Genomic DNA, 17,506 nt, shown 5'->3' with positions numbered 1-17,506 from the left:
AGAAGGAGCTGCCAGCGTAAGTGGGGGATGTGGGTTCGATTTCAACATTTAAGAGAAGTTTGGATAGGTGGGGTATGGAGAGTTATGGTCCAAGTGTGGTGTCCAGTCACTTCACTCGGCAGCAACAGGCTGAAGAAACTCAGCAGGTTGGGCAGCATCTGTGGAAACGAACAGTCAATGTTTCGGGCCAAGACCCTTCATCAGGACTCAGGACTTCCCCCAGCATGTTGTGCAGGTTGCTTTCACCCCAGCATCTCCAGGAAATTTTATGGTTACGATTTCACTCGGCAGCCCACAAGTAACAACTGAAATGACCCATCATTCTTTCCTACTTTCATTTTATTTACTTAGAGATACAGTGCACAGCAGGGTCTTCGGGCCCACTGAGCCGCACTGCCCAGCAACACACCGGTTTAACCCAAGCCCAATCACAGGACAATTTACAATGGCCATTTAACCTACTGACCCGTACATCTTTCGACTGTGGGAGGAAACCGGAGTGCCAAGTGGAAGCCCACACAGTTCACAGGGAGGACGTGCAAACTTCTTACAGACAGTGCCAGGATTGAACTCCAGAGCCATAATAGTGTTGTGCTAACCACTACACTATGTGGCACCCAATGGGTAAGGTTTTCCATAGGATAACCCTAAACTTCTCTCCAAAAGAGCACTGGAATATGGATAATAAGCAAGAATAGTCTGCTCCCACTCCTAGAGCCAACAGGTGAACACTGAAGTCCAAGAATTAGTTTCTATATTCCTTAAACAGAAGAGATCCTACAGATGCTGGCAACCGAGAGCAACACACACACAAAATCATGGAGGAATTCAACAGGTCAGACAGCATCTATGAAAATGAATATACGGTCGACATTTTGGGTTGAGACCCTTCTTCAGGACTGAAAAGTAAGGGGAAGATGCCAGGATAAAAAAGTGGGAGGAGGGAAAGGAGGACAAAGTGAAAACCAGGTGGATGGAAAAGGTAAAGGACTGGAGAAGGAGAGGATATGGACCATGGGAAAAAGGGAAGAAAGGGGGCCACCAGGGAGTTATTTCTTTACGGCATAGAAGGAAATTCAGCCCACTCAATCAATGTTATCTTATTCCCTCGCTGACCTTCACCTAATCCTTCCAACAACCCCAGATTCTATCCATCACCAACACACCAGTGACAGGCGCCGATTCTCTCTATCCATCCCATAGGATGATGATGCTTCCTTTCAGTCAGTTAGTGTAGTGGTACCCCACTCTTCAGAAAGGAACAGTGTGTGCATGAGTGGATTTTAGGTGAGTAGGGGGTTGCACAGGTCCAGACCCATCCCCTCGACATCCCCTCCTGGATCCAGCAGCATGGTGGGGTCCAAGACGGCTGGGGTAAGTTCTGTTGCAGTGAATGGCCAGACCAAGCTTTGATGCAAGGGATGTCCTTTCCGCGCTTCACGGCACGTGTTTGCTAGATGGCCGTTGACTCTACCAAAGGGTTCATCTGCCCTTTGACAGGTCTTGTTTTTCGTCCTGCAGGGTGTCTAGCCACCCTCCTCACCAGGCAAGCCTGGTGGGGGAGCTGGTTTAGTCGCCAACCACCCGACCATGCAACAGGTACCAGTAGCACTCCGATGAGTGACCTGACAGGCGTCAATTAATCTACCGACTAGCATGTCCTTGGGAGTTGAGAGGAAACTGAAACACGGGTGTGTGGGGAGGGAGAGTAGAGAAGTGCCCCTGTGATCGCAGAAAAGATGTGTCAACTCCAGGTCAGGATGCAATCGAGGTCACAGGAGCTGAGAGACATCAGCTCTACCTGCTGTGGCACCCTGAATAATTGAAGGGAACCTGATCAGTCTGAGCAGTTCGATTGCTGCCTCAGTTCTGTATCACCTTCCACGTTGGCAAGTCCATGCTATTCCATAAATGGAGTAGTTTTGACCTTCACACATGGAGAACAATCTGCTTGCCTTGGAATCAGTTCAGTGCAGAATCACAATAGGAATCCAGATGGGTGACAGGTTGCACCACGGTAGCCTAGCCGTTACCGCAACACTACTACACCTCGGGGGCTCGGAGTTCAACTCTGGCGTCCTCTGTAAGAAACTTTGTACATTCTTCCCGTATGTGTATGTTTCCTCCCACAGTCTAAGGAGATACCAGTTAGTAGGCTAATTGGTCACTGTAAATAGTTCTGTGATTATGCCAGGGTTAAATCTGTGGGTTGCCAGCCGATGCAGCTCGTTGGGCCAGAAGGTCCTATTCCGCACTGTATCTCTAAATAAATAAACAAACACAAGAGATTCTGCACATGCTGGAAATCCAGAGCAATACGTACAAAACTGTGGGGAAACTCAGCAGCCAGGCAGCATTAATGGGGGGAATAAGCGTTTCAGGCTGAGACCCTTCGTCAAGACTGGAAGGGAAGGAGTAAGGCGGCACTTCATCCGCCTACCCCACCCATCCACCTTCCCCCTCACCGGTCTCACCTATCACCTTCCCTTCCCTTCCTCCCATCTTCTTACTATGGCCTCTTCCCCCTCATCCCGAAACGACGACTGTTTATTCCTCTCCATATATTTGCGCTGTTAGCATGTCAAGGGAATGAAGACCAGGCAGGAAGATGAGAGTTGAGGATCACCTGTGACATTAGGTACAAGAAGCTGTCTGATTTGGTTCCGTTTCTAGCTCTGATAACATCAGAATCAGGTTTAATATCACTGGCATATGTTATGAAATTTGGTGTTTTGCAGCAACAATACTTAGCAATACATAATCATAAAAAACTATACATAATAAGAAACATTTTTTAATTATTAAGTAGTGTAAAAAGTGAGGGAAAATTAGTGAGGTAGTGTACTTGGGTTCACTGTCCATTCAGAAATCTGATGCCAGAGGGGAAGGAGCTGTTGCTGAAATGTTGAGCGTGTGCCTTCAGGCTGCCTGATGGTAGCAATGAGAAGGCGGCCTGTTTTGGGTGACGCCTTTTAAGATGTCCTGGAAACTCTCATCATTCTGTGAGGCAGCACACCATTAAATTGCTTACTTGCATAGACACATCTGTGTGTAACCTCAAAAACATGCATTCAAGGGACAGAGCACAATAAACACAGTCCCACAAACTCTAAGCGTGAGCCAGAAGTTGCTTGGCAACTAAATACCAGAATGAAGACTCACCCTGAAAGAATGCATAACTCAGCAGGGAGAAGTAACAGAGTGTGTAAAGGTAGGACTTCCAGCTCAGGTACAGTGGCAAACATTACCCCAAGACCCAGGAGCAACAATGAGCAGCCAACGCCCCACTGACGTTTAATCAACAGCAATACAGGGTTCAAGTGTTTGAGTGAAATCCAAACAGTCCACTAACATGTTCACAGGTCTAGTGGCTCACATTCAGCATTTTGCCTGGAACCATTGACAATTCCTTTCCTAAAGATTAAAGATTAGTTTTATTTGTCAAATGTACATCAAATCATAGAGTAAATGTGCTATTTGCAACATGAATGTGCTAGGCGCAGCCCTCAAGTGTCACCATGCTTCTAGTGCCAACAGAGCATGCCCACAACTTACTAAAGATTAAAGATCAGGTTTATTTGTCACATATACATCAAAACATACCATGAAATGTGCTCTTATCCAACACAATCCAAGAATGTGCTGGGGACAGCCTGCAAGAGTCGCCATGTTTCTAGCAGAAACATAGCATGCCCACAACTCTCTAACCCTAACCCTTTGGAATGGTCTTTGGAATGTGGGAGGAAACCCACATGGCATGGGGAGACCATATGGTGGCAGAATTGAACCAGTTCACGGGCACCGCAACAGCTTTACGCTAACTGCTACCATGCCACCCACCACTATGCCACTTGTCTCTCTGGTGATACACACGAGAGCACTGGAGGATGATATGTGGAACTCAAGGAAGGCAAGGAGAGAGAAGAGCAAAGAGTGGAGAGGAGAGGAGAGCAAAGCAAGAGAATGCACAATGAGTGTGGAGCAACAGGGGGGCCTTGGAGTGTGTGTCTAGTAATCCTTTATGGTTGCAAGGCAGTATGTACTGTAGGTAAGAGCTGAGACCAAAGAAATGCTCGCCATCGGATTAAAGACCAGCTTTATTTCTCACACTTAAACATGTAGTGAAATGTGTCGGTTGTGTCAATGAACAGCACAGTCTGAGAATGTGCTGAGGGTAGCCCACAAAATGCCGCCACGCTTCTGGCACCAATGTAGCATGTCTTCAATTCTCTAACCCTAAACTGTGTAGCTTTGGAAAGTGGGAGGAAAGCAGAGCACCTGGAGGAAACCCATGTGGTCCAGGGGAGAACGTACAAACTCCTTACTGACAGCAGCAAGAATTGAACCCAGGTCACTGACTGCTGTAAAGTGTCGTACTAACTGCTATGCTACCGTGCCACCTTTTACACCAGCATTCCTCCCTCGGATGTTGCTTTACCCACTGAGTTCTTTGAGCAGATTTGCTCTTGTCTTCACCCGTCCTCATAACTGTGATGTTCTCATTCGTTTCTCAGAACACGAGGACCAAAACAACACAAACAAAATGCAAGAGGAACTCAGCAGGTCAGGCAACATCTATGGAAGTAAATAGTCAAAGTTTCAGACAAACACTTCTTCAGGACTGAGAAGGAAGGGGAAAGATGCCAGAATAAAAAGGTGGAGGAGCAGAAGGAGACTAGCTGGAAGATGACAGGTGAAGTCAGGTACATAGAAAAGGTCATGGGCTGGAGAGTGGGCTATAGGAGAAAGAGAAGGAGAAGGGGACCCAGGGGAAGTAATAGGCAGGTGAGATGAGGTAAAAGGTCAGAGTGGGGAATAGAGGAACGGAGAGTTTAAATTTGTTTACTGGAAGGAGAAATCGATATTCATGTCATCACGTTGGAGGTTACCCAGATGGAATATAAAGTAACAGACATCACAGTTGCTGGTGAACGCAGCAGGCCAGGCAGCATCTCTAGGAAGAGGTGCTGCCTGGCCTGCTGCGTTCACCAGCAACTTTGATGTGTGTTGCTTGAATTTCCAGCATCTGCAGAATTCCTGTTGTTTGGAATATAAAGTGTTGTTCCTCTGCACTGAGGGTAGCCCCATCCTGACACAGGAGGAGGCCATGGATTGACATATCAGAATGGGAATGGCAATCAGAATTAAAATGTTTGGCCACTGGGAATTCCTCCTCGTGGCAAATGGTGTGGAGGACCAATATGCTTCTTTCCTACCGTCTGGAGGCAGGGCACAATAGCCGCTGCCACCTTGCCACCTCCCAAGGCTGTTGGGGAGGTAAGATGCAAAACCTACAGCCAGCAACAGCAAAGGAACAGCTGGTACAGTTCATAGTCAGGATGGGAAATTGGTTTATTATTGCACATGAACCAATGCGCAGTGAAATACATATCTTTGAATGTTATCGATGCAGATCTATCTCATCAGTGCACTGAGTTTGTACAAGGCAGAAACAATAAGAGAATTTAGAATGAAGTGTTACAGAGAGAGTGCAGTGCAGGTAGACAATAAGGTGCAAGGTCATAGTGGAGTAAACTACGTGGTCACGAGTCCATTCAATAGTTTGATAACATTGGGGACAGAAGCCTCGTGGTACATGCTTTCAGGGTTTTGTATCTTCTGCCTGTGGGGAGGGGAAAGGCAGAGAATCGGTGGGTGGGGTTTTTGATTACATTGTTTGTTTTCCTGAGGCAGTGAGAAATCTGTTAACTAGTGGGAGACATAGGATCAGAAATAGGCCATTTGGCCCATTGAGTCTGCCCCACCATTCCATCATGGCTGTTTAAACTCTCATCTTTGTTGGCAGTACAGGTTGGGGAGATGCCTTCAGAGTATCCTGGATGATTTTCCACAGCAGATTCCAGCGTCTGTAGTGGTACCCATGCCTTCAGTTGCCTAGCCTCAGGCTTTCAGGCTCTCTACTTCCATGGCATCGCTTATGGGCACCTGCTCCATCACTTCCTCTCACACCTCAAAGCAAAGTGCTTGATGTTCATGTTCAAGTTATTGGGACAGTTGGTCAAACACGATTCAAGAAGGTAGGTTTTGAGGAGTACGAGGCAGAGAAATTGAGGGAGGGAAATGTTAGTTCCCATGGCCTAGGTTGAAGACATCAGCAAATTATGGTCAAATAAAGAGGAATGTACTGCTCCTCAGTGTGAAGTGAACAGATTGGTGAAGGAAGGAACAGGACTGAGGACAAGATGATTCCATGAAGGGGTTGAAAACTGAAAACAACTTTTTTAATTTACATTGTTTGTATAAGGAGTTAATTTATATGATCAAGGAAGAGATGCAAAGATCAAAGAATACTTGGTACAAGTGAAACCCTCCCCAACAGTGAGTGTATTTATATAGAGCACTGCCACAAGAAAGCAGCATCCATTATCAAGGACTCCCATCTCCCCTTGCTGCTACCATCAGTCAGGAGGGACAGGAACCTTGGGTCCCATACCACCAGGTTCAGGAACAGTTATTACCATACAACCATCAAACTCCTGAAGCAACACACACAAAATGCTGGAGGAATTCAGCAGGTCAGGCAGCAACCATGGAAATAAATAAAATAAATGAACAGTCGATGTTTCAGGCCGGGACTCTTCTTCAGTATTGTAAAAGAAGGGTGAAGAGACCGGAACCCAGAATAAAAAGATGGTGGGTAGGGAAAGAGGATAGCTAGAAGATGATAGGTGAAACCAGGTTGATAGGAAAGGTGAAGGGCTGGAGAGGAAGGAATCTGATAGGAGAGGACAGTGGACTATGTGAGAAAGGGAAGGAGTGGCACCAGAGAGAGGTAACAGGTAAGCGAGAAGAGGTAAGAAACCAGAGTGAGGAATAGAAGGAAGGTGAAGGGAAATAAAATATTACCGGAAATAGAATTCAATGTCCATGCCATCAGACTGAAGGCTTCCCGGACAGAATATGAGGTGTTGCTCCTGCACTGCGGTGAGTGACACAATGAGGCCACATGAAGGCAGCCATAGACTGACTGCCATTTCAGGATGGCAATAGGGATAGGAATTAAAATGATTGACCACTGGAAAATCTGCTTTTGACGGATGGTGTGGAGGTATTCAGCAAAGTGATCGTGGATAACCTAACTTCAATCACTACTTCTCTGAACTGATGTTACGTCCTCCAAATTTTTTTTTGAGCACTGGCATGACTTCACAAATGGAAAGTTCTACAAGGTGTTGGGAGGATTCCCAGGCAATGGTCAGGTCTCTGCGCACCACAGACAGTCATGAAAGTGTCCTCACATATGTAATGAACAGAAGTTAACGCAAAATAGAAGAACACTGCACAAAGTGAAAAATGAAGATGGTATATTGAAAGAATGGATTTGTCATCACCAGAATGAACATATGCTGCTAACAGTATGCTAATCATGAAAGAAGCAAAGATCTATCAGAATGGACTGAAAATTGAAGGTAGTTGTGAATACTCAGCAGGCTGGTTGCAGAAATTTAAGAAATTTTTAAAGCATTGTGATGATAAAGTGTCTGCTGATCACGAAGCAGCAGAGAAATTAATTGATGAGTTTGCACAGATCATCACTGATAGAAATAAAACATTCTGAACAACTACATCATTACATACAGTATGTGTGATGAACAAGTGTAAGACAAAGTCATATATATTCAGAGTCAGAAATTATGGTGATTCCAAGCTATATCATTATATATTCCAAAATCAAAATAAAACAAAATCTGAAACACTTCTGGCCCCAAGCAGTTTGGATAAGGGGTAATCAACCTGTATCCAGCCTCCCTCTCTGATTTGAGCCTGATTATGACTCAAGTCCTGAACATCAACTGTTGACCCTTCATCATTTCTATTATGGTCCAGTGGACTAATTGTTTGGGGCAAACCTCCAGCACGCATTCAAGAAGAGAGTTCTCTTGTCACCTCACAGGAATGACTCAGGGTGGGTATCAAGTGAGACTTTTATGAATGGTGTCTGCATATCAAGAAAGATATTCTCAATACAGTCAGATTGTAGCTACAATTCACTATTATGAGGCATGCATTTACTTTTGTCCTTATTGTCCACTGCATAACCCTTGTCTCCTTTGTACTTCACTGGGCGTGTTATGCTTTATTTTCACTCACAACACGCTGCAGGAACTCAGCAGGTCGGGCAGCATCCATGGAAACGATGAGTCGATGTTTCCGGCCGGAACCCTTCCTCAGGACTGTAGGGGGAAGGGGCAGAGGCCCTATAAAGAAGGTGGTGGGAGGGTGGGAAGGAGAAGGCTGGTAGGTTCCTGGTGAAAAACCAGTAAGGGGAAAGATAAAGGGGTGAGGGAGGGAAGGCAGGGAGGTGATAGGCAGGAAAGGTGAAGAAGGAATAGGGGAAAACATAATGGGTAGTAGAAGAAGGCGGGACCATGAGGGAGGTGGTAGGCAGCTGGGGGAGGGGGCAGAGTGACATAGGGATAGGGGAAGGGAGGAGGAGGGAATTACTGGAAGTTGGAGAATTCTATGTTCATACCAAGGGGCTGGAGACTACCTAGACGGTATATGAGGTGTTGCTCCTCCAACCTGAGTTTAGCCTCATCATGGCAGTAGAGGAGGCCATGTATGGACATATCTGAATGGGAGTGGGAAACAGAGTTGAAGTGGGTGGCTACTGGGAGATCCTGTCATTTGGCGGACAGAGCAGAGGTGCTCGACGAAGCGGTCCCCCAATCTGCATTGGGTTTCACCGATGTAGAGGAGGCCGCACCGGGAGCACCGGATGCAATAGATGACCCCAACAGACTCACAAGTGAAGTGTTGCCTCACTTGGAAGTACTATTTGGGGCCCTGAATGGTAGCAAGAGAGGAGGTGTACGGACAGGTGTAGCACTTGCGCTTACAGGGATAAGTGCCAGGTGGGAGATCCGTGGGGAGAGACGTGTGGACCAGGGAGTCGCAGAGGGACCGATCCCTGTGGAAGGCGGAGAGGGGTGGAGAGGAAAAGATGTGCTTAGTGGTGGGGTCCTGTTGAAGGTGGCGGAAGTTGCGGAGGATAATGTGTTGGATCCGGAGACTAGTGGGGTGGTAGGTGAGGACAAGGGGAACTCTGTCCCTGTTGTGGTGGCGGGAGGATGGGGTGAGAGCCGAAGTGCGGGAAATGGAGGAGATGCAGGTGAGGGAATCATTGATGACAACAGAAGGGAAACCACGATCCTTAAAGAAAGAGGACACCTGAGATGTCCTGGAATGGAAAACCTCATCCTCGGAGCAGATGTGGCGGAGACGGAGGAACTGGGAATAGGGAGTGGCATTTTTGCATGTGGCGGGATGGGAAGAGGTATAGTTGAGGTAATTACGAGAGTCAGTGGGCTTGTAGAAGATGTCAGTGGACAGCCTGTCTCCAGAGATGGAGACCGAGAGATCAAGAAAGGGGAGAGAAGTGTCCGAGATAGATCAAGTGAATTTGAGGGCTGGGTGGAAGTTAGAAGTAAAGTCGATGAAATTGACCAGCTCAGCATGGGTGCAGGAAGCAGCAGCAATGTAGTCGTCAACGTACCGAAGGAAAAGTTGGGGAGCAGTACCAGAATAGGTTTGGAGCACAGATTGTTCCACATAACCAACAAAGAGGCAGGCATAGCTAGGGCCCATGCGAGTTCCCATTGCTACATCCTTGGTCTGAAGAAAGTTGGAAGAGCCAAAAGAGAAGTTATTGAGTGTGAGAACCAGTTCTGCCAACCAGAGGAGGGTAGTGGTGGTGGGGAACTGGTGAGGTCTATTATCCAGAAAGTAGCGGAGGGCTTTGAGGCCTTCTTCATGGGGAATGGAGGTGTATAGGGATTGGACATCCATAGTGAAAATGAAGCCGTTGGGACCGGGGAACTGGAAGTTATTGAAGAGGTGGAAGGCATGGGATGTATCCCGGATGTAGGCGGAGAGAGACTGAACTATGGGTGACAAAATGGAGTCCAGGTAGGCAGATACAAGTTCGGTGGGACAGGAGCAGGCAGAAATTATGGGTCTGCCGGGACAGTCAGGCTTGTGGATCTTGGGGAGGAGGTAAAACTGAGCGGTATGGGGTGTGGGAATTATGAGTTTAGTGGCTGAGGATGGAAGGTCTCCGGAGTTGATAAGGGCAGTGATTATATGGGAGATAATGGTTTGATGTTTTTTGGTGGGGTCCTGTTCCAGGGGTAAGAGGAGGTGTCAGAGAGCTGCCATTTGGCCTCAGTGAGGTAGAGGTCCGTCCGCATATACCGTCTGGGTAGTCTCCAGCCCCTTGGTATGAACATAGAATTCTCCAACTTCCAGTAATTCCCTCCTCCTCCCTTCCCCTATCCCTATGTCACTCTGCCCCCTCCCCCAGCTGCCTACCACCTCCCTCATGGTTCCGCCTCCTTCTACTACCCATTGTATTTTCCCCTATTCTTTCTTCACCTTTCCTGCCTATCACCTCCCTGCCTCCCTTCCCCCACCCCTTTACAGAAACATAGAAACATAGAAAATAGGTGCAGGAGTAGGCCATTCGGCCCTTCGAGCCTGCACCGCCATTTATTATGATCATGGCTGATCATCCAACTCAGAACCCTGCACCAGCCTTCCCTCCATACCCCCTGACCCCCGTAGCCACAAGGGCCATATCTAACTCCCTTATCTTTCCCCTTACTGGTTTTCACCTGGAACCTACCAGCCTTCTCCTTCCCACCCTCCCCCCACCTTCTTTATAGGGCCTCTGCCCCTTCCGCCTACAGTCCTGATGAAGGGGTCCGGCCCGAAATGTCGACTCATCGTTTCCACGGATGCTGCCCGACCTGCTGAGTTCCTCCAGCGTGTTGTGAGTGTTGCTTTGACCCCAGCATCTGCAGATTATTTTGTGTTTATGTTTTATTTTGGTGCAAAACTTCCAAACGTTATATGCAGAATCTATGGAGAAATGTACCAAGGCCTCTCAGCCCCCTGGGTCTGTGCTAACCAGCAAACATCCACTTACAGGTCACCCGGTTATGAAAGCCTAATTTACAAAATCTTAAGACATAGGAGCAGAAACAGGCCTTTCAGCCCCCATCAAGTCTGCTCCACTATTCAATCATGGCTGATTTATTCTCCCTCTCAATCTTATTTCACTAAAAGCAGTGGGTACAGCCCAGTCAATCACGGGTAAAGCCCTTCCTATCATTGAGCACGTGTACAAGTAGCGCAATCGCAAGAAAGCAGCATCCAACATCGAGGACCCCACCACCCAGGCCATGCTCTCTTCTCACTGCTTCCATCAGGAAGATGGTACAGCAGCCCCGTAATCCACACCACCAGGCTCTTCAGTCAGTTTCACTTACCCCATCTCTGAACTGTTCCCACAACCTACGGACTCGCTTTCAAGGACTCTTCATCTCATGCTCTCGATATTTATTGCTTGCTTGCTTATTTATTTATTTATTTTCTCTTTCTTTTTGTATTTGTATAATTCTTTTTTTTTTCGTACATTGGTTGTTGTCCATTCTGTTGGGTGCGGTCTTTCATTGGTTCTATTGTACTTTATGGATTTACTCTGATTGCCCACAATAAAATGAATATCACAGTTGTATATGGTGACATACATGTACTTTGATAATAAACTTCTCCCCATAACCTTTGATGCCATCAAGAACCTAGTTTTTTGAATCTTTGAATCTTGAATCTTAAATATACCCAATGACTTACCCTTCACAGTCGTCCGTGGCAATGAATACCACAGATTCACCACCCTCTGGTGAAAGAAATTCCTCCTCACCTCTGTTCTAAATGGACGTCCTTCTATTCTGAGGCTGTGCCCTCTGATCCTAGACTCCCCCACTATAGGAAACATCTTCTCCACATCTGCTCTGTCCAGGTAACTCTGTAGGTTTCAAGCTCCAGCGATTACAGAGCCATCAAACACTCCTCATACATTAACCCTTTCACTTTTGGGATAATCTCCTCTGGACTCTCTCCAATGCCAGAACATGCTTTCTTAGATACGGGGCCCCTGTACATAAAAGAGGCATTTAGGGATACTGGAATGGATGGGGTTGAATTTTTTGGATGGTGTTGGGTTACAACCATCTTCAGCTGGGTGGGAATGGGACAGATTGTTTGTCATCTATTTCCCACTGCTTCCACCTCCCATGGATCCATAAATAGTTGAGGGATGAGTCGAGTCAAGCAGAGCTGGGAGCGTTGAGTAGAATTGCTCACTCACTGAGCCAGTGAGGCTGGCTGCCATCTGCCCTTCCCACACCTGCTTGCTCTCCCGTCACAGATGCTCCTGTGCCCCTTCACACACTATTCCTACTCACTCCCAACTCGGTAACAATCTGAGTTACAAACAGTACTTTGCACAGCACCCTGTCAGAACCTAGGAACTGCCTATGTATTTATCCCATGTAATTCTCCTCTAATTTCCCACACCCTCCCTCCAGATTATGATCAAAGTTCAAACTACATTTATTGTCAAAGTACACATATGTCACAGGAAGATAAAGAAATACAATATAATTTACAAACTATACATAAATAAAGACTGACAAACGACCAATGTGCAAAAGACAAATTTTGCAAATGAAAAATATAAATAATACTGAGAATATGAGTTGTAGAATCCTTGAAAGTGAGTCAAGGTTGTGGGATCAGTTCAGAGTTGAGGTGAGTGAAGTTGTCACCTCATGAGCCTGATGGTTGAGGAGTTATAACTGTTCCTGAACTTGGTGGTGTGGTACCCTTCTGCCCGATGATATTAGCAAGAAAGCATGGCCTAGATGCTGGGTGTCCTTGACGACAGATGCTGCTTTCTTGTGTGAGCGCTCCATGTAAATGTGTTCAATGGCGGGGAGGGCTTTGCCTGTGATGGCTGTATCCATCACCTTCTGTAGCCATTGCATGATGCACCCAGCTGGATGAACCAGCTAGGTGTTTTTAAAAATGTCAACCAACCAGCTTCAGGGTGAAAAATCACACCAGACATCTCAAACATTTCACTCCCTGTCCCAGCAACTGTAATTAGAGTGGTTTTAGCTCCTGTACACATTGCAACACAATGAAATTCATTACTTGCATCAACAACAAACGCAGTCTGAGGACTGTATTGGGGGCAGCCCACAAGCGTCTCCATTACATAGCATGCCCACAACTTACTCACCCTAACCCATATGTGGAAGGAAACCACAGCACCCAGAGAAAGCTCATGTAGTCAGGGGAGAATGTACAAACTCCTTACTGACAGTGGCGGGCATTGTACCCTGAATGCCGGCACTGTAAAGTGTTATGCTACCGTATAGGATATTAACATCAATAATTCCGCATCACTAACTTTGCCTACAGCAACTAGCCAACATTTTCACCGGACAAGCTGCCTCCTGCACCACCTCTCGTTTCCCCGAAGCAGCTGGCTTGGGACAAATTGCTCTCTGAGGGAAACTAAATCATTGCAAACCACAAAGGCTTCTCATGGCGGGCTCCAACAGCAGCTGCAATCGAAAAGGCTGCTCCCATTGCTAAAGCATTCCGCATGTGCTTTGGGGAAATTGCCACAGATGAACAACCTCAGCAGGTTTGATCCAGCCTGCTCCATCTTACACGTCAGCTGCAGATCACTTGCTTGCCCTGTGGCTGTGACTCAGCGAGGAATATAGTGGTTTGAAATCTTTTGCACAAATCACTTCAACACAAGAGATTCTGCAGAGGCTAGAAACCTTGAGCAGCACCCACCAACCCTGCCCCTCTCTAGGTCTTTCTGCTTGTATTCTTCCCTTTACCCCTCAACTTCTTATTTTGCCCCCTCCCTTTCCAGTCCTGAGAATGTCAACTGTTTATTCCACAGACACTGCCCGACTTACTGAGTTCCTCTAGCATTTTGTGTGTGTTGCATAGATATCTTGCTGTATCTCAAAGTGCAGTAAGAACTTAGACCCTCATCTACCCAAAAAACTGAAAATTTTAAAATCCCATTACACCACTCTGAGGCTCTGAAGCTTCTACTTAACACCTATGCCTCAGTCAGCATCTTAAGGCATATATTATTTGGAGACAAAATAAAAATGCAGATATTGAAATCTGCAGCAATAAAGTCGAGGAACTCAGCAGCTCAGGCAGCAGCTATGGAGGGAAATGGACAGTCAACATTTCAGATTGAAACATTTCAAATGGGCTGAAAAATAGAGGAAAGGTAAAGTGGTGAAGGGAAGTGGTGGAATGAAGGTGACATGGTAGTGTAGTGATCAGCGAAACTCTATTACATCATCAGCGACCTGGGTTGAATCCTGCTGCTTTCTGTAAGGAGTTTGTACATTTTTTTTCCCTTGACGTGGCAAAGAGCATATAAGCAGCATCTGGACTGGATGTTTTTAGTCTCGATGGTTGAGGAGTTAATACTGAGCCTATGTGTGGAAGCTGTGGCAAGGCAAGGGTTAAGATGATGCGCAGGCAAAGGCTGTTTACAGACAGAGCAGCATGGTAGCATAATGGTTAGTGTAACTCAGTGACCCAGGTTCAATCCCCATCGCTGTCTTTGAGTTTGTACGTTCTCCCCGTGATCACAGCGGTTTTCTCCAGGTGCTCCAGTTTCCTCCCTCAGTACAGAGGCATATGGATTAACTGGGCACATGGTGAAATTGGGTGACGCGGTCTCATTGAGCTAGAAGGGCCTGTTACTATGCTGTGTATCTAAATAAAGGGCTGGCAAGTGATAATCTGGGTGAGGAAGTCTGACAGGCAGACGGAAGAATGCAAATAGCAGCGGCTGGGAGGTGAAAGGTGGAGGCAGATGATGGAATCTGATAGAAGAGGAAGGAGGAGCATGGAAACAAATAAGAGAGGTGAGAGGGAAGACAGGAACAAGAGGGGGAGGGGGTGAAGGGGACCCAGTGGAAGGGGTGTGTGGATGATGGGCAGATGGAGTGGGTGCAGGAAGGGACAGAAACAGGGTGATGAGTAGTTGGGGGTGGTGGGCTAAATGCAGGAAGACCTGGGCATATGAGGAGGATAGAGGAGGAGGTGTTTACCTGATTATTTGTTGATGATGCTCGCCCACAGGCTGATATGTTCCCTAAACTTTTAAATTTCCATCAACACAGGGAGAGATCATTAGGCCCATCTTTCCATGACAGCTCATGATCCCATTACCTCATTACATTTCCCTGGAACCTATCCTTCCCGTATTCATATCAATACTGCCTACCCCCCAGATCGGGGCAAATTACAGTGGCCTACTAACCTCCCAAACCACTCATCTCTGTGATGTGGGATGTGGGGTGAAAGCAGAGCATAGAGAAACCAGGGGAATCTCATGTGGTCACAGCGCAGATAGTGACTATTGTAGATTTTACACTTAGTGGTTACATTTTCAAAGTACTTCTCTCTGTTTTAGAGCATTAGAACATAGAACAGTACATCACAGTACAGACCCTTCAGCCCACAATGTTGTGCCAGCCCTTTAACCTACTCTAACATCAATCTACCCCTTTCCTCCTATGTAGCCCACCATTTTTCTTTCATCCATGTGTCTATAAAGTTTTCTGATATGCCCACATAATTTGCCTGTTCACCACCCCTGGCAGGATGTTCTACGCATCCACCACTCTCTGTAAGAAAAAACCTCTGACATCCCCCTATACTTTACTCCAATCATCTTAAAATTATGCCCCCTTGTATTAGCCATTTCCATCCTGGGAAAGCCTCTGACCGCCTACTCAATCTATACCTGTTATCTTGTACACCTCTCTCAAGTCATCTCTCATCCTTCTTCAGACCCAAGAGAACAGCCCTAACTTTCTCAACCTATCCTCATAAGCTACGTTCTCTAATCCAGGCAGCATCCCCCTGCACTCCCTAAAGCTTCCACATCCTTCCTGTAGTGAGGGGTCCAGAGCAGAACACAAAATGCCAAGTGTGGATTAATCAGGGTTTTATAGAGCTGAAACATTCAGAACTGCATTTCTGAAAAGCAGTATTTAAGATGAAAGGTTTTTCTCCCCCGCCAATGTAGATAAACCCCACCCAGACCAGCATCTATCCTGAGGTATGAGCCATCACCCATCCTTGTTAAGCCATTCAATGTCGAACACCCAGTTTACCGAGCCCCTCCTGTAGAATACGGTACCCAAAATTGAAGAATGCTTGAGACCACAAACTGGCATTTGAAACCCTTCAAATCTCTTCCACACTAGCTTTTACATATTCCGCCACAATAAACCACTCATTGCTTCAACCCTGTCAGCTCCGAGACCACAATCTTCCCCCACCCCAGCTCTATCCTTTAGAGCTCAAGGTTCTTGCATCAAGCTTTCAGCTACCACCCCTCAGACAGCTTTGTGCAAAACATAGGAGAATTAGGCCATTCAGCCCATCAAGTCTGCAGAAGTAAACATGCAAGCTGTCATTAAGAGAATGACACCAACAGTCCTCCAGAATGTTTCAACTGGATAAATCACCGAACAAGTGCCGCTGTGAAGATATCGTACTCTACACTAGATCTCAAAAAGAGAGCAGAGTGGAGTTCAGCAAGCTTCCACTCACCTACCCTCAACAGAGAGCTCTGCCCACACGCACTCTTATGCCACCCAACAATACTCAGTTAACTCAGCATGGACTTGTGATTCAACTTGGGCTATTCTTTATTTGCACAGCTCAGCACCACACCAGGCAGTATTGACCAGTTGGACAATTATGGTTCTTCGAATTCCTTGAAGGTGGAGTCATTGAGGATGGTGAGACCAAAACTAGATGTCATGGGTTAAGGGTGAAAGGTAAAATATTCTAGGGAAACTTCTTCACTCAGAATACGGTGAGAGTGTGGAACGAGTGTTGGATGTGGATTCAACTGCAACATTTAAGAGAAATTTGGATAAGTATGTGGATGGGAAGAGCTCGGAAGGCTGTGGTCCAGGTGCTGGTCAAAGGGACTAGACAGAATAGTAATTCAAAGTTCAAAGTAAATTTATTATCTAAATATATATATGCCACCATATACAACCACGAGATTCACTTCCTTGCTCATTCGGCATGAACAAGATGGTCAGAAGGGCCTGTTTCTGTGCTGTAGGGCTATAGACTCTATGACTGAAAACACAAGGGAATACACCTTCCATGTACAATTCTGAATCCAACAGGCAGTGACACATTGCAACTACAGCGTACCAGTGCGGAGAGAGAATGCGAGTTTGAGATTGCCAATAAAACACTGGATCGATGGACGTGTGGGCAAGATTTCTTTAGCAGGTTTCTTTATGGAGTACTCTCCCTTTACACTAGGGAACTGGGGTGGAGACAGCTGCATAGAACAGTTACCGTGAAACAGATTCTCAAGTTGGTCCACATGCTCCCAACCACCTGTCATTTCTGTGGCCAGAAGAGGATCGTCTACAATGTGTACATAGATTGCAAGAGATTGTAGCCTCTATCTGAACATCTGATGGGGCTGCTCTTCAAGTTCTAATCTACAGTCTCCCAGTGCAGCGGTGGGAAAGGGAGGCTGCATTCGGAAGATCTCCTGGCTTGCTACTGAACTTGGCCAAAGTGGCCATTCACAGGTCCAGGAGGA

General features: G+C 46.5%; 1 protein-coding gene across 2 annotated transcripts in view; it reads right to left on the bottom strand.

Annotated features, from left to right (window-relative positions):
• The window catches only part of pi4kb (phosphatidylinositol 4-kinase, catalytic, beta), a 142,066-nt gene that overhangs the window by 91,800 nt on the left and 32,760 nt on the right, over positions 1–17,506 (bottom strand). The gene's annotated exons all lie outside the window — the stretch shown is intronic.

Source organism: Mobula birostris, chromosome 2, assembly GCF_030028105.1.
Source record: "Mobula birostris isolate sMobBir1 chromosome 2, sMobBir1.hap1, whole genome shotgun sequence".
Classification (NCBI taxonomy): domain Eukaryota; kingdom Metazoa; phylum Chordata; class Chondrichthyes; order Myliobatiformes; family Myliobatidae; genus Mobula; species Mobula birostris.
Note: the sequence above shows the minus strand (reverse complement) of the source record. Positions and strands in the feature narration are given on the sequence as shown.